Genomic DNA, 23,157 nt, shown 5'->3' with positions numbered 1-23,157 from the left:
TAACAAAGCAAGTGTTCTAACCTTAACTACCTTATGCATGATCAGTCCCGTAATAAATCCACAGTGATTGGTATAGCACACTAACCCCCCCCCTTCATTATTTTATTTGTGTGCTTCTGTGTCAACTTTGTTGCTTCTATACGCTTGATTTACTTGTTTGAAACTGACACTAATGTTTGTAGGGTTGTTGAGTGGGTTATCAGTGCGTCTATGTATTCCCGGTTTTATCTATTTATTTATTCTTTTGTGGATTTGAAGTTACTCATTCGTTCAATTTTCAGTTATTTTGATTATGTAATTTATATCGTTTATCATATATATATATATATATATATATATATATATATATATATATATATATATATATATATATATATATATATATATATTTCATTTAATCATAACTACATTGTAGTGCTGAATGATACTCGTAACTCATAGTCCAAGCGCTTGGACTATACCCTAAATTTTTTTAGCCACTAACCCATTTATAGTACATTATCTTACAATTCGATAATTATCGCATACCCTACTCAAGGTATTGCTTATTGTACAAGAGGGTCAAATATTTGTGTTTCTACGATCATTATCATACTACTGGGAACCTTGCTTTTACGTCTGATGTCATAGTTTACGTCACAACTAGCCTCTTTCTGGGTGCTTACTAAATTAGCTAAGTTTCCCTTTAAATTTCCTTGATTTATTCTGATAAGTGCCTTAATTATCCACATTAGACATCACTGCATATTTTTACCAATTAGGCTGTGGCTTCAAATAGCTATTTCCAAAATACGATCCATATCCGATGCTTTTTTAAGATTTTATCGACGAATATCTATTAGACACGGTCCTAAAATGCACAGTAGTTTAAAAGCAATGCGCTTACAGTCAAAATGCTTTCGTTTTACTCTTTGCTTTAGACAATGTATTAAAATTATCTCTGATTTTCATTATCCAAGTAATACGACCTGATATTTATAGTATCAACTTAATTATTACTAATATTACTGCTATTAATTACCATCACTATTATTATCATTTTAGTTGTTTTGCAGTTATAGTTTTAGCTTTATGCAAGTAAAACCGTGCGTGATCATTTGTTGCTGGCATATGGCTTGATAAGCGATGAAAATAATCTCTGCTTTTCATTGCCCAGAAGTTATAGAACCTGGTATTTAGAGTATCACCTTTATTATTATTATTATTATTATTATTATTATTATTATTATTATTATTATTATTATTATTATTATTGAACAGAGAATTTAGGCCAAAGGCCAAGCACTGAGACCTATGAGGTAATTCAGCGCTGAAGTGGAAATTGACAGTAAAAGGTTTAAAAGGTGTAATGGCCTGTCCACACTAGCGGGCATGCCCGACAGGCACTTCCAGCTGTTTATATTTTCTCTCGCTTCTGAAGCAGTGTTACCAGACAATCGCATCGTTCTGGCTCCATACTCGGTCGGTCAGTATAGTGGAACGGGTTATGGGAACAGTGCTTGCCCGTCGGACAGTGCCCGCTAGTGTGGACAGGGCTTAACAGGAGGAAAGCCTCGCAGTTGCGCTATGAATCAGTTGTTAGGAGAGGGTGGAGAGTAAGAAGAAAGAGAATATGAAAGGAGGTACAGTAAAAGGAACGAAAGGGGTTGCAGCTAGGGGCCGAAAGCACGCCACAAAGAACATAAGTAATGCCTACAGTGCACCACATGAGGTGCACTGACGGCACTACCCCTCTACGTGGTATTATTATTATTATTATTATTATTATTATTATTATTATTATTATTATTATTATTATTATTTTAGTTGTTTTGCTTGTTTAGTTTTAGCTTTATGCAAGTAAAACCATGCGTGATCATTTGTTGCCATTTGGCATAATAGTTTAAAAAATTTTTACTTCTGATTTTATATCATCTTGATGAAGGAATCTAAGTTACACTAATACTCCGGAAAGGTTCTCCTTTAAAGTCTGGTCATTCAATCTTGCACGATCCCAAAGGCAATTATCTTTCTGAAGGGATGACAGACAAAATGGAGAAACTAAGTTTTATTTGTTTGTTTTATATCTGAGAGACAGGAAGGATAAAAAAAGAAAACTGAAATTTCGCATTTCATTTCTTAACATGAGCACAGTGCAGATTATGTCAGTTATTTCATTGGCAGACGAAAAGATATTGCAAAGAAAGTGAATGTTAAGAGATCTGTTTGACGGAGATGAATTTCGATAAATAATGAAGCATGAAGAAATGGAGTCAGCCTTTACGCCACTGTCCTTCTCCTGTCATAACCTCAAATGGCAGGGCAACCACAAAGAGTAATTTTGACCTAACACTGAGAGAGAGAGAGAGAGAGAGAGAGAGAGAGAGAGAGAGAGAGAGAGAGAGAGAGAGAGAGAGAGAGAGAGAGAGGGTTCTCCCTGAGAGCATATGCAATATATACCATCATTTTCCCCATTTCCAGGTTTTGGAGACTAAAATTACTCAAGTCTGAAGGAAACGACCATTTTAGCAAGTCTTCAACAACGGATTTCTTACGCTACGTTTGAACCGTTTATCCCTGAACACCTGCGAACTCTGAGAAACATGTGGGTCTGAACAGATGTCAGTTGGGTAGGGTGTTGTTTTATGGAGGAGATAAAGCAAGGAATTAAAACCGAGAGACAGAGGGGAGAGAAACGCGTTAACAAATGTAAACTATCTCAACCCATTATTTAGTTTCCTACTCTGCAGGTGATGAATTTCTGGTGCCCTATGCATCTATGTGCCCTTAACACTGAGAGAGAGAGAGAGAGAGAGAGAGAGAGAGAGAGAGAGAGAGAGAGAGAGAGAGAGAGAGGGGCCCCTTTAATTAACTACTGATCTAAAGCTTTCTGCCTTTCCAAAATATACCCCATGTGCGAGTCGATATGCCTAAGTTTTAACAGTCATAAAAATCTATGGAGCTGCGATAAGAATAATGAAAATGTTTTAATTTATTTTATAACATTTCAATAATATAGAAATCTGTTTATCACTTTCAATGTATCAGAAACTGTGACAATAATAACTACTAAAATTACCCGGTAATAACCCACCGTAAACTACCCATTTCGATGTTATCAGAATTGATCCTGCTCTTTGATACATTATCTAAATTTATTGCACCTTTCATTAAATAGTCTTACACTAAGCAACAAGCAACCACCTTTTTTTTAATCGAAAACACAATTCTTATCCTTTCAACGTTTCGACTAGGAAGCAATCACTGTCATACTAAGCAACAATCACTTTCATACTAATGTGTTGTTGTTGTTGCAAGGGCTTAAATAAATCATCTATAACTAACATAACTGATTGAACTGAGCTGAACTGCACACGGAATTTAGGCCAAAGGCCAAGCACTTAGACCTGGGAGGTCATTCAGCGCTGAAACAAAAATTGACAGCAAAGGGTTTGAAGGGTGTAACGGGGCGAAAACCTCGCAGTTGCACTGTGAATCAGTTGTTAGGAGAAGGAGGAAAGTAAGATGGAAGAAAAAGAATATGAAAGGAAGTGCAGTAAAAGGAACGAAAGAGGTTGCAGCTAGGGGCCGAAAGCACGCTGCAAAGAACCGTAAGTAATGTCTACAGTGCACCGCATGAGATGCAATGACGGGACTACCTCCCTACGGGATAATTGATTAAAAAGCTGGACACTTTCGTCCAAAACCAAATTAATACCAAACAGCAACAGACGGAAATTGGAGAAAAAAATCCCTAACATAAACCTTAGCCCAGTGACAAAATGTACCGCAACCTTCAGATGGTACTTGTTCTACAGACTGTCTCAGCATTACTGTGGACGAGGAGCTCAACTGTCGGTAAAAGATAGTGGTGGCTATAAGATTCCTCTTAGCAACCTGGCCGAGACACTGTGATAAAGCTAACTAGAACCATGTTCATAAATCTGGCCAGATTGCGAAGGACCCGATTTTCATGCGAGTATGAAGTTGGTTATGTAAGGCCTTTTCCATTCGTGTTAATGACTATCAATTTGTGGTAAAAAATAGTGCTTGAAAGATACCACAAACATTTTGATAAAACTAGAAATAAATATCTTCAAAAAATAAATATTACAGTAGGTAATCAATATCTTTCTAAGTTTAAGTATCGGTAAATTATTTTCGTCCTAAATGGCGATGGAATTGTCAACTGTAGTGTTATGGATTAGAATATAAAATTTACACCAAAGGACAAGCGCTGGGGCATACGAGGTCATTCAACGCCTAAAGGGAAATTGAAAGTAAAAGGTTTAAAGATGTAACAGGAGGAAAACCTCACAGTTGAACTATGAATCAATTATTAAGTGATGGTGAAAAAAAAAAAAGATGAAAGACAAAAATGAACAGAGGTACAGCCTGGTTGTAGCAAGGGACCGAAGGGACACTGCAAAGAACCTCAAGTAATGCGTACAATGCAAAGAGTGAGGCGCACTGACGGGGTACCAACAGTAGTTCTAGAACAAGTGGTTTAGAATAGACCAATAGATCAACGTGGGCTTACCTCCTCGTTAATCAACTGTACTTAAGCATTAATTTAATGGGCTGTTGCAGATATAGTGTAAAAAGAATTTTAAGAAAAATTAACTGACGCGAGTGAGCAGAACTCCATCAGAATGTATCTCATCACATCATGACGGGGAGCGGAAGACACTCGATCAGGTAATTCTCACCCACGGGTATTAAGCCATTCATAAGATATGTGCCCGCTCTCTTTCCTCTCATTTTGACCTCCCTCTCTCTCTCTTCCGGGTGAACCCGAGCTGCTCTCTCTCAAATCTTGCAATACACGGATTTTATTTGCCCGGACATTATAAGGGAGGATGGATTATGTATTCATATTTATTCACATCAGGAAGTGTATAAATTATGTTGAAAAATCTTCAACACCATCCCACCGTAAGGATCAGCTTTGTTAATAATCTATTTTGAAATAAAAATAGCCAAAATGCTGTGGCTATTTTTTGCCCAAGACAAAATTTAAATCTCCACTTTACATTACCTGTAAGCAGTGGCGTCGCTACGGGGGTGGGGCTCGGACCTCTTCTCCCCCCACAAGTTGAAATTCCCTTTCTAATGACATTATTTTGGTCCTTGTTACCTTTACACTTGTATAGAGCTGAGAAATAAATGGATATGGTTATAGGTTTTTAACAAATGACATGTTTGTTCATGTTATTTTGATCCAACGTAAGTGTTATCAACTTGTGTATGAAGTGACTGAAACTGTAGTTACAGCTATGAATAAGTGCAGTGCAATTTGCTACTGCTGCTTAAGAGGTAATTTCCAGGGAGAGGAGACGAGTTAGAGGGAATGGGACAGGTTGAAATTTTTAATAGATTTTGGAGTGCCATAAGTCTTTTGCGTTGTTGATGTGCACTATTTTGATATATTTTTACATAAGGATATTATACTATAGTTGAAATATTTAACTTAATAGAAACTGGGCTAGTGTTGAATATAAAGTTAAGGAAATTTACATTACAGTATTTGATACATTTGCATATAGAGTTGAAAAGTGAGCAATTTCAAATGCAGGTTTACTAATTACCAATACTATTTTCCTTCATTCACATACATTCGAAAATAGTATATTTTACTAATTACAGAACTGGTACATTGTGTAATTTTCTTAAGGTCCCCCCAAAAATATCTTGGCCCCACCTAGACCCTTCCCCCACCCGATGGAAAGCCAGCTAGCCACTGCCTTGAGTTATGACATTGCCACATTCATTATTATTGTTATTTTCAGTTTTGCCGTTATAGGCTTAGCTTTATATACGTGTACAGTGCTTAATAATGTAACAAATCTCTAAAATTACTGTAATCCTTCAGATTTTCTATTGCGTTAATGAAATTAATTCCACAATTAATACAAAAATGTTCTCAAAGACACTTCACCAATTTTGCACAACCAAAGGAAATTATCTTCTCTAAGAGGAGACAAAATGGACACCAAGAATTTTACATCCGAGACAGAAGGATTCTACAGCCGCGACATAGTCTCCCATTTCATAAGATTACTGTTTAGATTCATGGTCACATTTGCGCCAACTGATTCATTAGCATACAAAAGATATGGCTAGATAAATGTTATGTTCTCCCGCGGAAATTAATTTCAATAATGAAGCAATATACGGCATCAAGCCTAATATCAATGTCTATTTTCCGTCATCACCTCAAATTTCAAGACAACCACTAAGACTGATTTCACACACACACACACACACACACAGTTTGAGAGAGAGAGAGAGAGAGAGAGAGAGAGAGAGAGAGAGAGAGAGAGAGAGAGATGCAATATACACCTTTTCAATCAGTTTCTACGTTTTGAAGACAAATTCCTTACGTCTGAGAGACTATCATTTTAGCAAGTCTGCAACAACGGATTTACTTATGCGACGTTTGAACCGTTATCCCTGAACACCTGCGGACTCAAACTCTCTAGTCTGCACAGATGTCAGTTGGGTAGGGCATTGTTTTGTGGAGGAGATAAAGCAAGGAGCTTTTTTTTTCCTCTTGTTTAAAATACCCAATGTACAATATACATTACTCTTTGGCGCTAAAACAGAAATGGAGAGGGGGTTAATGTAATATTTCAGCATAGTACCAAGTCTCCTACTCTGGGGTTAAATGTATACTATTTCAGCATAGTACTAAGTCTCCTACTATTTGTGATGAAATTGATTTGTGCTTCTGTCTCCTTACCAGAGAGAGAGAGAGAGAGAGAGAGAGAGAGAGAGAGATTCACCAGTCATAAAATGCATCCAACCCTTCCAAAACGTACCCTGTCCGAGTCAAGTGGCCTAAATCTTGCAACCATGAAGCTCAACGTAACAACAACTAAGGCTTCAGAACCAAATATGAAGATACGTTAATACGTTAATTTATGATTCCCAAGTATTCATTAGACTCTGGCACAAATGTATTTTGGAAACTTGCTGAACATTACTACTGTTAAAGGGTATCGGGACCAGAAAAATGTTTTCCAGGGTCGTAACACCCGTGCAGATATAACAGTACCCTCAAGTCACTTTTAGTGAACTTAAGTTAGGTACTTTACTAGGAAGTATACACAACGTTTATGTGATAAGCACTTGACATACTGAGGATAAAACAAATATAAAGGCTGGTGACATTTTAATTACGATAGTTAACATTGAGACGTGAACCTTAAGATGTAGGTTAAGCTAACAATTCAATCCTTCAGGTGAGTTTTCATCGTGGAATGGGCGAAAAGAGTATTGTTAAGGTCCTCAAGACTATAACTTATCTGGGTAACAGAGGGAAAATACCAGGCAGTTTCGCCACAAAGCGTGAGGGCATTCTCATATGCAGTTCCTGCCTACAGTAAAAAGCCAGTTTTTAGCGAAAATATCCTTTGGTTCATGGGTCAACTCCCCATACGTAGTCTCAAACGTTGCCTTCAATCTTCTCTATATGCAGTTCTTACGACAGTAGCAAGACATGTTTTCCGAGAAAAATACTTGTACTTGATGGGTCACAACCTCAGATGTAGTCTTCAATAACAGCAATTAACTGCAGCGTCCATCAACACAGGTACTCAAGGATGAAGAGGGACATTGTCACAATCTTGACTACAGTAATGGCTGGCCACTTGTCTTCCATCTCCGGTCTCACCTCAGCTCGGGAAAAGAATATATTCTTGTTAAGTGCTGCCGGCAAGTCGCTCAATTACATTTACTCCATCGTTTAGCAAATTACGTTATTCACCTTACAAATTCATTCCCAAAACTGATTTTACTTCCTTTCATAATTGACACTGTAGAAGAAACTGCACTACAGATTATTAAAATTAACAGCACAAATTCATTCCCAAAACTGATTTTACTTCTTTCATAATTTGACACTGAGGAGAAATTGCACCACAAATTATTAAAGAAAATTAACAGCAACAAGGCTACCAAAATGTACCCTTTAATGACCTACACTATGTTCCTCATCTCAATGTTACCAAACGTGAACAAGCTCGTTGACAAATTATAAGACTTAAAGGGGATGCCATAAAATTACATACATAAGCAAACAACCTTTTTGAACCACAGACTGATTTACAGATTTTAGGCAAATATACCAGGCTCTAAGGCAACCAAGCCATTCAACCTTTTTTTTTTTTTTTTTTTACATACGCTTCATTTCTTAACCTTTGAAGATTTCAATAAAAAAAAATCACTCTTACTAAGCAATCGCCCTCATACTAAGCCACAAATTTGAACAAAATTCCTTTAAACCATATTTACAAAGTCCCCAAAAACTTACAGCAATCCTTCCGTGCTTTCCAACTTCGAAGATTAATTCAACGAAAAGCTTAGTTTGAAGATTAATTCAACGAAAAGCTAAACTAAGTGAAAAACCCTGTCATTACTAGTGTTAAGCAAGTTATGGCTACCAGAAGTTCGTAGCCAAAAATATTCTACACGGAGGTACCCCATTACGATGTTATCAAAAGTAAACCTGATCATTGGCAGGCACACAACCTTCTTAACCACAAAATCCCATTTCCAACTCTTGGAACATTTCGACTATGAAACAATGGCTCTTGTACTGAGCGACAATCACTCATCCCAAACAATATCGTACAAAATCACTGCAATCCACATTCGCCAGTTTACTCAGCGAACACCAAAGTAAAACTCAAGTAAACCCTTTACCATTACATCGTTAAAGGAAGTTACGTTATCAGTCTTTAAATTCGTTCCCAAACTTAATTTTTTTCACTGTTATAATGAACATCTTAAAAGATAAAATGCACAACACATTACAGAAAACTTGCAAGGTAATAAAGGGTACCAAAATGTACTATAATGACCTACCTAAGTTACCCTTTTGCGTTTTACCAGAAGTGCCCAAGCTAGATAGCTATTGTCTCTAGAATCAAAACTAAGGAGCAATCAAACCTTTTATCCCCTTTCCCTTTAGAAAATTTGGACAAGGAAACTATCACTTATTCTAAGCAACATTCACAAAATTACTTTAATCCACACTAAACCTCAGAGAAACCTATGTAATCCACACTAAACTTGAGAAAGTCCTTTGTCCCCAGAACCCAAACTAAAATCTGAAAAAAATCACAAAACCCATAGCATACGTGAGAAAACCTGTCCCAAAACCCAAACTATGACCTGAGAAAAACCTGTCCCAAAACCCAAACTATAACCTGAGAAAAACCTGTCCCAAAACCCAAACTATAACCTGAGAAAAACCTGTCCCAAAACCCAAACTATGACCTAAGAAAAAGTCCCAAAACCCAAACTATAACCTGAGAAAAACCTGTCCCAAAACCCAAACTATAACCTGAGAAAAACCTGTCCCAAAACCCAAACTATAACCTGAGAAAAACCTGTCCCAAAACCCAAACTATAACCTGAGAAAAACCTGTCCCAAAACCCAAACTATAACCTGAGAAAAACCTGTCCCAAAAACCCAAACTATAACCTGAGAAAACCTGTCCCAAAACCCAAACTATAACCTGAGAAAAACAAAACTCAAAAACTATAACCTGAGAAAAAACCTGTCCCAAAACCCAAACTAAAACCTGAGAAAACCTGTCCTAAAACGTGAGAAAACCTGTCCCAAAACCAAAACTAAAACCTGAGAAAACCCATGTCCCAAAAACCGAAACTAAAACCTGAGAAAATGCCCCAAAAACCGAAACTAAAACCTGAGAAAAACCTATGCCCCAAAAACGAAACTAAAACCTGAGAAAAACTTATGTCAAACCGAAACTAAAACCTGAGAAAACTTATGCCCCAAAACCGAAACTAAAAACCTGAGAAAACCTATGCCCCAAAAACCGAAACTAAGACCTGAGAAAAACCTATGCCCCAAAACCGAAACTAAAACCTGAGAAAAACCTATGTCCTAAAAAAACCGAAACTAAAACCTGATGCCCCAAAAAAACCGAAACTAAAACCTGAGAAAACTATGCCCCAAAACCAAAACTAAAACCTGAGAAAAACCTATGTCCCAAAACCAAAACTAAAACCTGAGAAAAACCTATGCCCAAGAAAAACCTATGACCCAAAACCAAAACTAAAACGTGAATGTCCCAAAACCAAAACTAAAACGTGAGAAAAACCTAAACGTGAGAAAAACCTATGTCCAAAACCAAAACTAAAACCTGAGAAAAACCTATGTCCCAAAAAAAACCGAAGCTAAAACCTGAGAAAACCTATGTCCCAAAACCGAAACTAAAACCTGAGAAAAACCTATGTCCCAAAAAACAAAGCTAAAACCTGAGAAAAACCTATGTCCCAAAAACTGAAACTAAAACCTGAGAAAACCTATGTCCCAAAAACCGAAACTAAAAAGAAAAACCTGCCCCAAAAAGAAAAACCTGAGAAAAAATATGCCCTAAAACCGAAACTAAAACCTGAGAAAAACCTATGCCAAAAAAACCGAAACTAAAACCTGAGAAAAACCTATGCCCCAAAACCGAAACTAAAACCTGAGAAAACCTATGTCCCAAAAAAACCAAAACTAAAACCTGAGAAAACCTGAGAAAAACCTATGTCCCAAAACCAAAACTAAAACGTGAGAAAACCTATGTCCCAAAACCCAAACTAAAACCTGAGAAAAACTTATGTCCCAAAAAACCTGAGAAAACTAAAACCGGAGCTAAAACCTGAGAAAACCTATGTCCCAAAAACCGAAGCTAAAACCGGAGAAAAACCTATGTCCCAAAACCGAAACTAAAACCGAGAGAAAAACCTATGTCCCAAAACCGAAACTAAAACCGGAGAAAAACCTATGTCCCAAAAACCGAAACTAAAACAAGAGAAAAACCTATGTCCCAAAACCGAAACTAAAACCGAGAAAAACCTATGTCCCAAAAACCGAAACTAAAAATCCTGAGAAACTAAAACCTGAGAAAAACCTATGTCCCAAAAACCGAAACTAAAACCGGAGAAAAAATGTCCCAAAAACCGAAACTAAAACCGGAGAAAAACCTAAGGTCCCAAAAAAAACCGGAGAAAAACCTATGTGAAACTAAAACGGAGAAAAACCTATGTCCCAAAAACCGTGAAAGAAAAAAACCTATGTCCCAAAACCGAAACTAAAACCAGAGAAAAACCTATGTCCCAAAACCGAAACTAAAACCTGAGAAAAACCTATGTCCCAAAACCGAAACTAAAACCTGAGAAAAACCTATGTCCCAAAACCGAAACTAAAACCTGAGAAAAACCTATGTCCCAAAACTGAAACAAATGTGAGAAAAACCTATGTCCCAACACTAAAACGTGAGAAAAAACCTAAAACGTGAGAAAAACCTATGTCCCAAAACTAAAACGTGAGAAAAACCTATGTCCCAAAACTAAAACGTGAGAAAAACCTATGTCCCAAAACTAAAACGTGAGAAAAACCTATGTCCTAAACCAAAACTAAAACCTGAGAAAAACCTATGCCGGAAAACCGTGCCCAAAACAGAAACCAAAACCCGAGCAAAACCTAAGCCCCAAACCAAACTAAAACCTCAGAAAGGTAGATCGAAGTGGTAGCTCCGTGGCGGAGATTTCTTTCTAACTTTACTTTTTCTACAGTTTTTTGGTTGCTAATTATGGGGTTATCTTCAATTTTTGCCGCACGAATGTAATTAACCTGTAATTAACCCCTGACGTTCATCCAACAACGGGTTTCCATGCGCGATCTTCACAAGACAGCACAGGTACGTCTGTGTGGAACGGTTCACATCCCGTCCGGCAAGTGCAATAACTAGTTAACGTGTGGGTAACCCCGCCCCACAGTAGCCCCCTCCCCGGGCCAGTACTAAACACGGCAAAGGGACATTATATCCCCGATGCCAGTACTAAACACTGGCGAAATGCATTTAACTCCCTCCTGTTGGCGAATAGCTCCCTCTCGTTTTTCCCTTCCAGAGGGCGCCTCCCCAACGTAAACACATCCGCTCCATTTCTGTGCCCTCCCCACCCAAAACCCCAAATCCCCACAGTCCCCCATTGTTACGTCGGGTTGGGGGCAACTAACAGTTGGCCAACAGCAAAAAAACTCACCGCTAGTATCAGAAGCCCTAAAAGCGTAAAAAAAAGTTCCAAGGTAAAAACAGGCGTGGAGCTAGTACCCTAAGGAAAACCTATGCTCCAAAATGGGAACTAAAACCTGAGAAAAACCTATGTTCCAAAACCGAAACCAGATTCTCGGAAAACACTATGTCCCAATAACCGAAATAAAACCTGAGTAAAACCTATGTCCCAAGACAAGAAACTAAAACCTGAGTAAAACCTATGTCTCAAGACAAGAAACTAAAACCTGAGTAAAACCTATGTCCCAAGACAAGAAACTAAAACCTGAGTAAAACCTATATCTCAAGACAAGAAACTAAAACCTGAGTAAAACCTATGTCTCAAGACAAGAAACTAAAACCTGAGTAAAACCTATGTCTCAAGACAAGAAACTAAAACCTGAGTAAAACCTATGTCTCAAGACAAGAAACTAAAACCTGAGTAAAACCTATGTCTCAAGACAAGAAACTAAAACCTGAGTAAAACCTATGTCTCAAGACAAGAAACTAAAACCTGAGTAAAACCTATGTCCCAAGACAAGAAACTAAAACCTGAGTAAAACCTATGTCCCAAGACAAGAAACTAAAACCTGAGTAAAGATGTCCCAAGACAAGAAACTAAAACCCCCAAGACAAGAAACTAAAACCTGAGTAAAACCATGTCCCAAGACAAGAAACTAAAACCTGAGTAAAACCTATATCTCAAGACAAGAAACTAAAACCTGAGTAAAACCTATGTCTCAAGACAAGAAACTAAAACCTGAGTAAAACCTATGTCTCAAGACAAGAAACTAAAACCTAGTAAAACCTATGTCTCAAGACAAGAAACTAAAACCTGAGTAAAACCTATGTCCCAAGACAAGAAACTAAAACCTGAGTAAAACCTATGTCCCAAGACAAGAAACTAAAACCTGAGTAAAACCTATATCTCAAGACAAGAAACTAAAACCTGAGTAAAACCTATATCTCAAGACAAGAAACTAAAACCTGAGTAAAACCTATATCTCAAGACAAGAAACTAAAACCTGAGTAAAACCTATATCTCAAGACAAGAAACTAAAACCTGAGTAAAACCTATATCTCAAGACAAGAAACTAAAACCTGAGTAAAACCTATGTCCCAAGACAAGAAACTAAAACCTGAGTAAAACCTATGTCCCAAGACAAGAAACTAAAACCTGAGAGAAACCTATGTCCCAAGACAAGAAACTGAGAGAAACCTATGTCTCAAGACAAGAAACTAAAACCTAAAACCTGTCTCAAGACAAGAAACTAAAACCTGAGTAAAACCTGTGTCCCAAGACAGAAACTAAAACCTGAGTAAAACCCTGTCCCAAGACAAGAAACTAAAACCTGAGTAAAACCTATGTCTCAAGACAAGAAACTAAAACCTGATGTCCCAAGACAAGAAACTAAAACCTGAGGAGAAACCTATGTCCCAAGACAAGTAACTAAAACCTGAGAGAAACCTATGTCCCAAGACAAGAAACTAAAACCTGAGAGAAACCTATGTCCCAAGACAAGAAACTAAAACCTGAGTAAAACCTATATCTCAAGACAAGAAACTAAAACCTGAGTAAAACCTATATCTCAAGACAAGAAACTAAAACCTGAGTAAAACCTATATCTCAAGACAAGAAACTAAAACCTAAAACCCTCAAGACAAGAAACTAAAACCTGAGTAAAACCTATGTCTCAAGACAAGAAACTAAAACCTGTAAAACCTATATCTCAAGACAAGAAACTAAAACCTGAGTAAAACCTATGTCCCAAGACAAGAAACTAAAACCTGAGAGAAACCTATGTCAAGACAAGAAACTAAAAAGATCTCAAGACAAGAAACTAAAACCTGAGTAAAACCTATGTCTCAAGACAAGAAACTAAAACCTGAGTAAAACCTATATCTCAAGACAAGAAACTAAAACCTGAGTAAAACCTATATCTCAAGACAAGAAACTAAAACCTGAGTAAAACCTATGTCTCAAGACAAGAAACTAAAACCTGAGTAAAACCTATGTCTCAAGACAAGAAACTAAAACCTGAGTAAAACCTATATCTCAAGACAAGAAACTAAAACCTGAGTAAAACCTATGTCTCAAGACAAGTAACTAAACCTGAGAGAAAACCTGTGTCCCAAAACTGAGAGAAACCTATGTCCCAAGACAAGAAACTAAAACCTGAGAAAACCTATGTCTCAAGACAAGAAACTAAAACCTGAGTAAAACCTATGTCTCAAGACAAGAAACTAAAACCTGAGTAAAACCTGTCTCAAGACAAGAAACTAAAACCTGAGATATCTCAAGACAAGAAACTAAAACCTGAGTAAAACCTATGTCTCAAGACAAGTAACTAAAACCAAGAAACCTATGTCCCAAGACAAGTAACTAAAACCTGAGAGAAACCTATGTCCCAAGACAAGTAACTAAAACCTGAAGAAACCTATGTCCCAAGACAAGTAACTAAAAAGAGAAACCTATGTCCCAAGACAAGTAACTAAAACCTGAGAGAAACCTATGTCCCAAGACAAGTAACTAAAACCTGAGAGAAACCTATGTCCCAAGACAAGTAACTAAAACAAGACAAGACAAGTAACTAAAACCTGAGAGAAACCTATGTCCCAAGACAAAACTAAAACTTGAGAGAAACCTATGTCCCAAGACAAGTAACTAAAACTTGAGAGAAACCTATGTCTCAAGACAAGTAACTAAAACTTGAGAGAAAAAGACAAGTAACTAAAACTTGAGAAAACCTATGTCAAAGACAAGTAACTAAAACTTGAGAGAAACCTCTCGAAGACAAAACTAAAACTTGAGAGAAACCTATGTCTCGAAGACAAGACTAAAACTTGAGAGAAACCTATGTCTCGAAGAAACTAAAACTTGGAGAGAAACCTATGTCTCGAAGACAGAAACTAAAACTTGAGAGAAACCTATGTCTCGAAGACAGAAACTAAAACTTGAGAGAAACCTATGTCTCGAAGACAGAAACTAAAACTTGAGAGAAACCTATGTCTCAAGACAAACTAAAACTTGAGAGAAAATGTCTCAAGACAGAAACTAAAACTTGAGAGAAACCTATGTCTCGAAGACAAGAAACTAAAACTTGAGAAACCTACGTCTCAAGACAGAAACTAAACTAAAACTTGAGAGAAACCTATGTCCCAAGACAAGTAACTAAAACTTGAGAAACCTATGTCTCAGACAAGTAACTAAAACAAGAAACCTATGTCTCGAAGACAAAACTAAAACTTGAGAGATGTCTCGAAGACAGAAACTAAAACTTGAGAGAAACCTATGTCTCAAGACAGAAACTAAAACTTGAGAAAACCTATGTCTCGAAAGACAGAAACTAAAACTTGAGAGAAACCTATGTCTCGAAGACAGAAACTAAAACTTGAGAGAAACCATGTCTCGAAGACAAACTAAAACTTGAGAGAAACCTATGTCAAACTAAACTAAAACTTGAGAGAAACCTTTGTCTCGAAGACAGAAACTAAACTAAAACTTGAGAGAAACCTATGTCCCAAGACAAGTAACTAAAACTTGAGAGAAACCTATGTCTCGAAGACAAGTAACTAAAACTTGAGAGAAACCTATGTCTCAAGACAAGTAACTAAAACCTGAGAGAAACCTATGTCTCAAGACAGAAACTAAAACTTGAGAGAAAAATGTAAGACAGAAACTAAAACCTGAGAGAAAACCTATGTCTCAAGACAGAAACTAAAACTTGAGAGAAACCTATGTCTCAAAGACAGAAACTAAAACTTGAGAGAAACCTATGTCTCAAGACAGAAACTAAAACTTGAGAGAAACCTATGTCTCAAGACAGAAACTAAAACTTGAGAGAAACCTATGTCTCAAGACAAGAAACTAAAACCTGAGAGAAACCTATGTCCGAAGACAGAAACTAAAACTCAGAGAAACCATGTCTCGAAGACAGAAACTAAAACCTGAAACTAAAAAGAGAAACCTATGTCTCGAAGACAAAACTAAAACAGAGAAACCTATGTAAAACCTGAAACTAAAACTTGAGAGAAACCTATGTCTCCAAGACAACAAACTAAAACTTGGGAGAAAACCTATGTCAGTAAATGTCTCGAAGACAAGTAACTAAAACTTGAGAGAAACCTATGTCTCAAGACAAGTAACTAAAACTTGAGAATGTCTCGAAGACAGAAACTAAAACTTGAGAGAAGACAGAAACTAAAACTTGAGGGAGAAACCTATGTCTCGAAGACAGAAACAAAATGTCTCTGGAAGAAAACCTTGAGAGAAACCTATGTCTCAAGACAGAAACTAAAACTTGGAGAGAAACCTATGTCTCGAAGACAGAAACTAAAACTTGAGAGAAACCTATGTCTCGAAGACAGAAACTAAAACTTGAGAGAAACCTATGTCTCAAGACAGAAACTAAAACTAAAACCTATGTCTCAAGACAGAAACTAAAACCTGAGAGAAACCTATGTCTCAAGACAGAAACTAAAACCTGAGAGAAACCTATGTCTCAAGACAGAAACTAAAACCTGAGAGAAACCTATGTCTCAAGAAGAAACTAAAACCTGAGAGAAACCTATGTCTCAAGACAGAAACTAAAACCTGAGAGAAACCTATGTCTCAAGACAAACTAAAACCTGAGAGAAAACCTACGTCTCAAGACAGAAACTAAAACCTGAGAGAAACCTACGTCTCAAGACAGAAACTAAAACCTGAGAGAAACCTACGTCTCAAGACAAACTAAAACCTGAGAGAAACCTACGTCTCAAGACAAACTAAAACCTGAGAGAAACCTACGTCTCAAGACAGAAACTAAAACCTGAGAGAAACCTACGTCTCAAGACAAACTAAAACCTGAGAGAATCCTACGTCTCAAGACAAACTAATACCTGAGAAAAACCTACGTCCAAAACTAATACCAGAGAAAAACCAGCCCCAAAAAGAAAAACCCATAAACTTGTCCCAGAACAAGAACTACAACGCAAGAAAAACCCATGTCCTAAACAACCCTAAATACTTAAGAGACCTGAAAATGAACTGATTAGTAGTTTGTTAAACAGTCAGGTCATGCATGGCAGACCTCAAGTCTGCCATGCATGACCCTAGTCCACCTTTGCCTGACAGGCGGCTCTGCCACCCCGGCAAAGGTGGACTTCAATAGAATGCTGCAACAGTTTAATTATGAGTAATCAAAAATTAAAAAAAGCTTGCCACGGCTGCACTGGATACACCCTTTATCTGTAGGCTTCTATTAATTTATATTTTAAAGAAATTTAGAAAGCAACTATATCTACTGAGATCCCTAAATGAGAACCTTACATTTCAGCCAAGTAATTTAAACTATATCGACTTATACCATAAAAGACCACTAAGTTATTTAACATGGATATTTATATGAAAAAATAATCGAGTGCAGCCGCAATCATTACTTACAAACTATAACTTTATTTGTAATATTTTGTACTGAAAATTCGGCTTACATTATTAGCATTACATTAAGCGGGATAATGCAAAATTTATAATACTTTATTTGATGAACTTAGAATTTTACCGGGTTTAAATAGTTTAATTTATTAGTGGATAATTTATTAGTGGATACTTTAAAGCCGAAAAATTAAGATTTGAGGCCCACCACCATTAATAAAATGCAGCAAGCAGCTTTAGTTTCATATAGTAATTATCTAATTTTATGACAATTATTAAATTCACTAATCTCTCAGCAATAATGCATTAACATATAATAGTTAAGTAAAATTAAGTAGCAACAACGATACAAAATACTAAGGCTCTCAAAACGTCAAGTGTAAAATATTTAAGTTACAAGATTTTAAAACGGGGAACTTACCAAGAGGAATCAAGCACAGTATTAAAATATACGTACTGTATACACGAGTTGCACATTTACCTTCGAGTATGGAGTATTTTCACAAAAGAACGCACTTGGAACTCCTTCCACCACATCAGAAAAATCAGGACAGATTTCCACTGAATAACGCAGAGATGAAAACCGATAGTGTAACTAGTCTCTTCAAATATCATCTCTGCGACTGTTCATCACGCAAATTAAAACGCAGATCCACTCCACCTCGAACGTAATCTTGACCCACAACCTTCACAGTAACTCACCAAGTCCTGAAATGAAAATCGATGTTTAGCCAGCGAAGAACATTCTCAAGCACAAAAGTTACACATCAAATCATGATTAAGAAACTAAGTTAAGAATGATTTTCTTAAAAGTATACAGCACCAACTTACCTTCTAAAAACGCAAATAAAATAAATAGGCTCTCCTGTCAGCAAGGTCACGTTTCTCCAGCGGATGAACAAGAACATCGAACTGCACAAACGAGACGACGAATCAGCCGGGTACCACCTTAGACCTACGGGCACAACTGGCCCGCATCAGTCAGCAAGGACTCGCGAGCTACCTCAGCGCGGCTTGAGAGTCCATGTTGGCTGCGGGCTGGTTCTGTTCGCGGGTAGCAATGCTTCTTTCGTATAATGTCGTATTTCGTTTTATTGTGTGCTGATTCGAGGTGTATTCATTTATCCGCGTGAGGAAGGTGCTAATTCTGGGCTGTAGTTTGAACACCAACGCCATTTTTACTATAAGAAAGTACGTTAACGCAGCATATTTGTTCTTTAACTTGCCGGATTTCCTTTCTGTATGTTTTGTAGCCTAATTTGTTTCGTAATATTTTTATTGCTTGGGAATATTCTTTGCTTGGTTAACGTAAGGTTATTTTTCAGATGTTCGTCAACTCCTGTTGCTCCAGTGAAGTCTACTTGCAAGGTAGAGTAAAACTGCATTTTGCTTGTACAACGGTTGGAAAGTTTAGTGTGCGGAGAAACCATACGTTTCGTCTCTTGACCTGATTTTCACCTTGAAATTTTTCTCGATTTATGGAATTTGGGCAAGCCTGTTTCAGATGCATGCTTTGCAGTTATACTGCAATGAAGCCTCGTATGATGAATATAAGGTGATATAGAACTTTTGATAGTTATTTGTGATTAGTTTTCAGCATTTAATTAACTTTGTTTAAAATTCTTTTATATCCCAAGTAACTCGCGGTTCTTAAGAGTAACATCTTAAAGTAATATAGTACGAAATTCCTTTCTATTATAATTCTTTTATATCCCAAGTAACTCGCGGTTCTTAGGCGCAATATCTTGCAATACTGTAGTACGTAATTCCTTTGTCTTTTTTTTTATTTTTTTTTTTTTTACGTTTCAGTATTTTATCTTTTGAGGGTCCTGGCATTATTTTATTGCTGTTTTGTTACTTGGTGTAAGTTATCCAGCTTTATCTTTGCCAGAGAATTCCAGTGACCTTAATTACGTCCATTCGTCATAGTTGTTTCGAATTACAGTATCTGCATTTACTAATAGTGGTAGGCCCTCGGAGTCCAGTCTCCCGAGTTATAAATTTAACTTTTAAGTCATTAAAGATTACTGGAAAGTAAAGTTATCGAAATTTGGCGAAAAGTTCGTTAATATTGCAATGCTAATAACCTCAGTCGAAATCTTATTACAAAAACTTGACAAATTAAAGCTCTAGATAACAAAATAGAGTAATAGTAAAGTATTTGCCGTGACTCGTCTGATGCATTTCATTTTTTTCCAAATCCCTTTTCTCTATAGTATCTGAATCGAGCTATTCGAGATTTAAATTTGTTGACCCAACTGGAATTTGCAGGGCTTGCCAAGCTTATTGATAATAGGTGTATTGTGCACCCTAGCAAGATTATATTTGAATTTCCTTTATTTTGCTCATTGTTATAACTTTACTACCTTATATAAGAGGTCCACCTTTGCCGGGGTGGTAGAGACGCCTGTCAGGCAAAGGTGGACTAGGTCATGCATGGCAGACTTAGGTCTGCCATGCATGACCTGACTGTTTTCAAACATAATCAGTTCTTTTTCAGGTCTCATTTTACGTATCTAGGGTTTAGGATGTAGGTTTTTATCAGGTTTTAGTTTGGGTTTTCGTCTAATGAATCTTGCAAGTTAGAATGCATGGAATGTTTTTTTACTGACTTGTGGGAAAACATGAATTTTTGCTTCGTACGAGATTGTTGCTTATGTGACTAATTGTTGCTAGTTGAAGTGTTGAACGTGTAAGGAATTTGATTTCGTGCTGCGGTTTTAAAGGTTGTTGGCTCCTTAGTTTAAGACAATATTTAGTGGTGGATAAACTTGGTTTAATGAGTTGCATTATGTCAGCAAGCTGATTAACGTTTGATGACTTGAGTTGGCCATTCTTAGCGTAGGTTATTGTAGGGTAAATTTCGGCTACTATTATTCCCGTAAAGTTTTCGTAATTTGTAGTTCATTTTGCTCAGCATTGCATTGTATTAATAATTAAAGGTATTGTATGCATTGTATTAATAATTATAGGTATTGTAATGCAAGTTTTTAACGGGTCCTAGGCTATTACAAAAGGGACTTAAATATTTGGTCCCTTAAGTTATAGGTTTAAATGGATGTTCGTTCGAAGTCGAGCTTGTTGACGCTTGTTGACACTGGTGTATCTTGTTAGGTACTGGCATATCTCGGTAGGTTGGATGCCTTGATTGAATGGTGATTTTTTTTTTTTTTTTTTTTAGTAATAGAGAAACAGTAGGGGTAGTCTCGCCAGTGCACGTGCACTATAGGCTTTACAAACTGAAGGTTGTGTGGATGGCTCTGTAACTAAATTTTCGTAAAATCCGTTCGGGAATCAAATCGGCTGATAATTGTGCATACAATTCAGTATTTTCATATTCAATTGCTGTATTGTTGTGCCGAGCTCACTGATGTAGTTTTTAATGTTCAGGAGTTTTAAAGGTAAAGTTTTGAGTTCTGAGCACCTAAATATATTTTTGACTACTTTTGCTTTGCTGAGACTATAGATGGTTGGTTGACTTGCAAGTTTTAAAAGTAACAGTTTCGCACTGTGGTCTTCTCATATTGGCTGTAACTTGAAAGTATTAAGAAATTCCTTCATGCAATGGTTTAGGACGTTGGTATTGACCAATTCATGAAGAATTCTAAATACCAGATGGAGCTACAGTCAATATTAGAGGCGCCGTGGCTGAGAGCAGTTATGAACCTTATAAACTACCTTAACTACCGGGTAGGGTTGTTCAAATGTATAACTATATATATAAATGTTAAGGCGATTGTTAATTTTGTTGCAGTTACTGTAAATATTCTTTTTGATAATTTTTGTAGAATGAGTTTGTATAGTATAAAAAATTATAACCTGAACAGAGGAGGCTGTTGTTGATGGTTGTGACTTCTGGGATAGGCAGAGTAACAGATGGCAGCTATTATTCTGCCGACCTGAGGGATACGACAAATCGAGTTAATTGCAGTATTTGTGGGAGAGACGAACTGATGGACCAGTAGCAGAAATCCGACAGCTAGCCCCACATTGCTGAGGAACGCACCACTGTGACACTTAATGAACGGAAAATGGAAAATAGTTTTTCTATATGAAGTCAATCACTGACGAGAAGTTGAAGTCTGGTGGTAATAAGGTGTGACCTCAGTCTTCAGAGTTTTAAGTATCTCTTGTCTACTGCATTTCGACTTACACCACTGAATTGCAAAGGGTGAACTGGAGGTAAATTGAGAGCAACTGGTGTTTATTTGGAGACACAACCATCAAATCTGAATAGAAGAATTTTAACTGGCTCTTTGGATGTAATTCTGTAAATTATACTATCTTGAAATAGTTTATTAGAAATTGATTACCTCATTTTCAGTTGGAGGATTTTGAATATGTAATTTGGAATACCCAATAAAGGCTGTTCGGTACTTTGACCCTGTGTTTTTGATTTGTCAAAATTTCAGTAGTTTCCTGTGAACATGTATTGAGCTTTGTGGATGTGTAATTAGGATGTGAAAGCTGCGAAGAGGAATCAGGAAGGTCAGCAAAATAGTTATCTATGGTAACAGGGTTTTCTTAATGACCAAGTGCTGAGAAAGCTTATAATGACTGTTAATCCTGATGGTTTATAGTATTCTCCATAAATGGCAATGGTACGGTACAATAATTAAGTTTGGCGTAATGCTGATACTTTGTGTGAAGATATGAATTACTTTGAAAATTTGGGTTAACAGCTACTCTCGGAGCTCTTGATGGCAAATGAGTAGTAATTATCAAAATTTTTAAAAATATAAAGGTAAAGAATTTAGGATTAACAAACAAGAGAAAAGCAAGACTTTGAATAGCTGTAATTAGTGAACCTGAGAAGAAATGTACACAAACTCTAAGTTTGAGCAATGCGAGGTAATTAAATTGGCAAATTTGCCATTATAAGCTTTTAACATAAGCCTATGATGATTTAGAATACACTGAGAAAGTGCTTGCAGAACTTTTACTTGATTAAATGATCAGTGTAATTTACGAAAGGGTCGAACAGAATGCATAAGCACAAAGTTGAACAATGCCAAAGTAGACAAGGTTGAAGGAACAGGCTTCTGAAGCTCGAACAGATTTTGACTTAACAGCTTACAAAGTTTGCCTCAGTTGAACAGCTTACAAAGTTTGCCTCAGTTGAACAGCTTACAAAAGTTTGCCTCAGTTGAACAGCTTACAAAGTTTGCCTCAGTTGAACAGCTTACAAAGTTTGCCTCAGTTGAACAGCTTACAAAGTTTGCCTCAGTTGAACAGCTTACAAAGTTTGCCTCAGTTGAACAGCTTACAAAGTTTGCGTTTGTTGGACGAAGTGCCTAATAGTCTCTGAAGTCGACTGAATATGCTGGAAGCTCAAGGATTACTGATAGGATACTTTAGTAGCGAAGAGGGCATTTAAAAGCAATGTGCTACAAAGAAAGCCTAATTACGGGTAGTAGTAGTCAAGTCATTACTAAGCCTGAACCCTCGTAACATCACTAAAAATTTAATTCGCAGTTTAAGGAACTTAGCTATGAAAGTTTAATAATGAAAGGGTTATACACGGTCCTAGGTTTCTTGAAGCGTTAGACAATTAAACGACTGGAGTAACTGAAACATGTAGGCGAAGATAGAAATTTTCACTTCTCCAAACGGTCCACACGTTTTACTGTAGCGCAGACGTACAATTAAGCAACACGCCTATGACAAGCAAGCGACCTGAATAGTTGA

The 23,157-nt window shown here is 36.9% G+C and overlaps 2 long non-coding RNA genes across 3 annotated transcripts; one reads left to right on the top strand and one right to left on the bottom strand.

Annotated features, from left to right (window-relative positions):
* Positions 1–7,140: 7,140 nt before the first annotated feature.
* LOC136837405 (uncharacterized) lies at positions 7,141–18,455 on the bottom strand. 2 transcript variants are annotated; one of them, XR_010852690.1, is made up of 3 exons: positions 18,301–18,455; positions 17,951–18,177; positions 7,141–7,659 (listed from the first exon to the last, which is right to left on the bottom strand). It is a non-coding gene; the product is annotated as an uncharacterized lncRNA (long non-coding RNA). The 2 variants fall into 2 exon arrangements; XR_010852691.1 differs by having other exon boundaries at positions 7,141–7,654.
* Positions 18,456–18,502: 47 nt separating this feature from the next.
* Positions 18,503–21,793, top strand: LOC136837406 (uncharacterized). Its single transcript, XR_010852692.1, has 3 exons — positions 18,503–18,660; positions 18,795–18,837; positions 21,297–21,793. It is a non-coding gene; the product is annotated as an uncharacterized lncRNA (long non-coding RNA).
* The last annotated feature ends 1,364 nt before the right edge of the window (positions 21,794–23,157 follow it).

Source organism: Macrobrachium rosenbergii, chromosome 59, assembly GCF_040412425.1.
Source record: "Macrobrachium rosenbergii isolate ZJJX-2024 chromosome 59, ASM4041242v1, whole genome shotgun sequence".
Taxonomy (NCBI): Eukaryota; Metazoa; Arthropoda; class Malacostraca; order Decapoda; family Palaemonidae; genus Macrobrachium; species Macrobrachium rosenbergii.
Note: the sequence above shows the minus strand (reverse complement) of the source record. Positions and strands in the feature narration are given on the sequence as shown.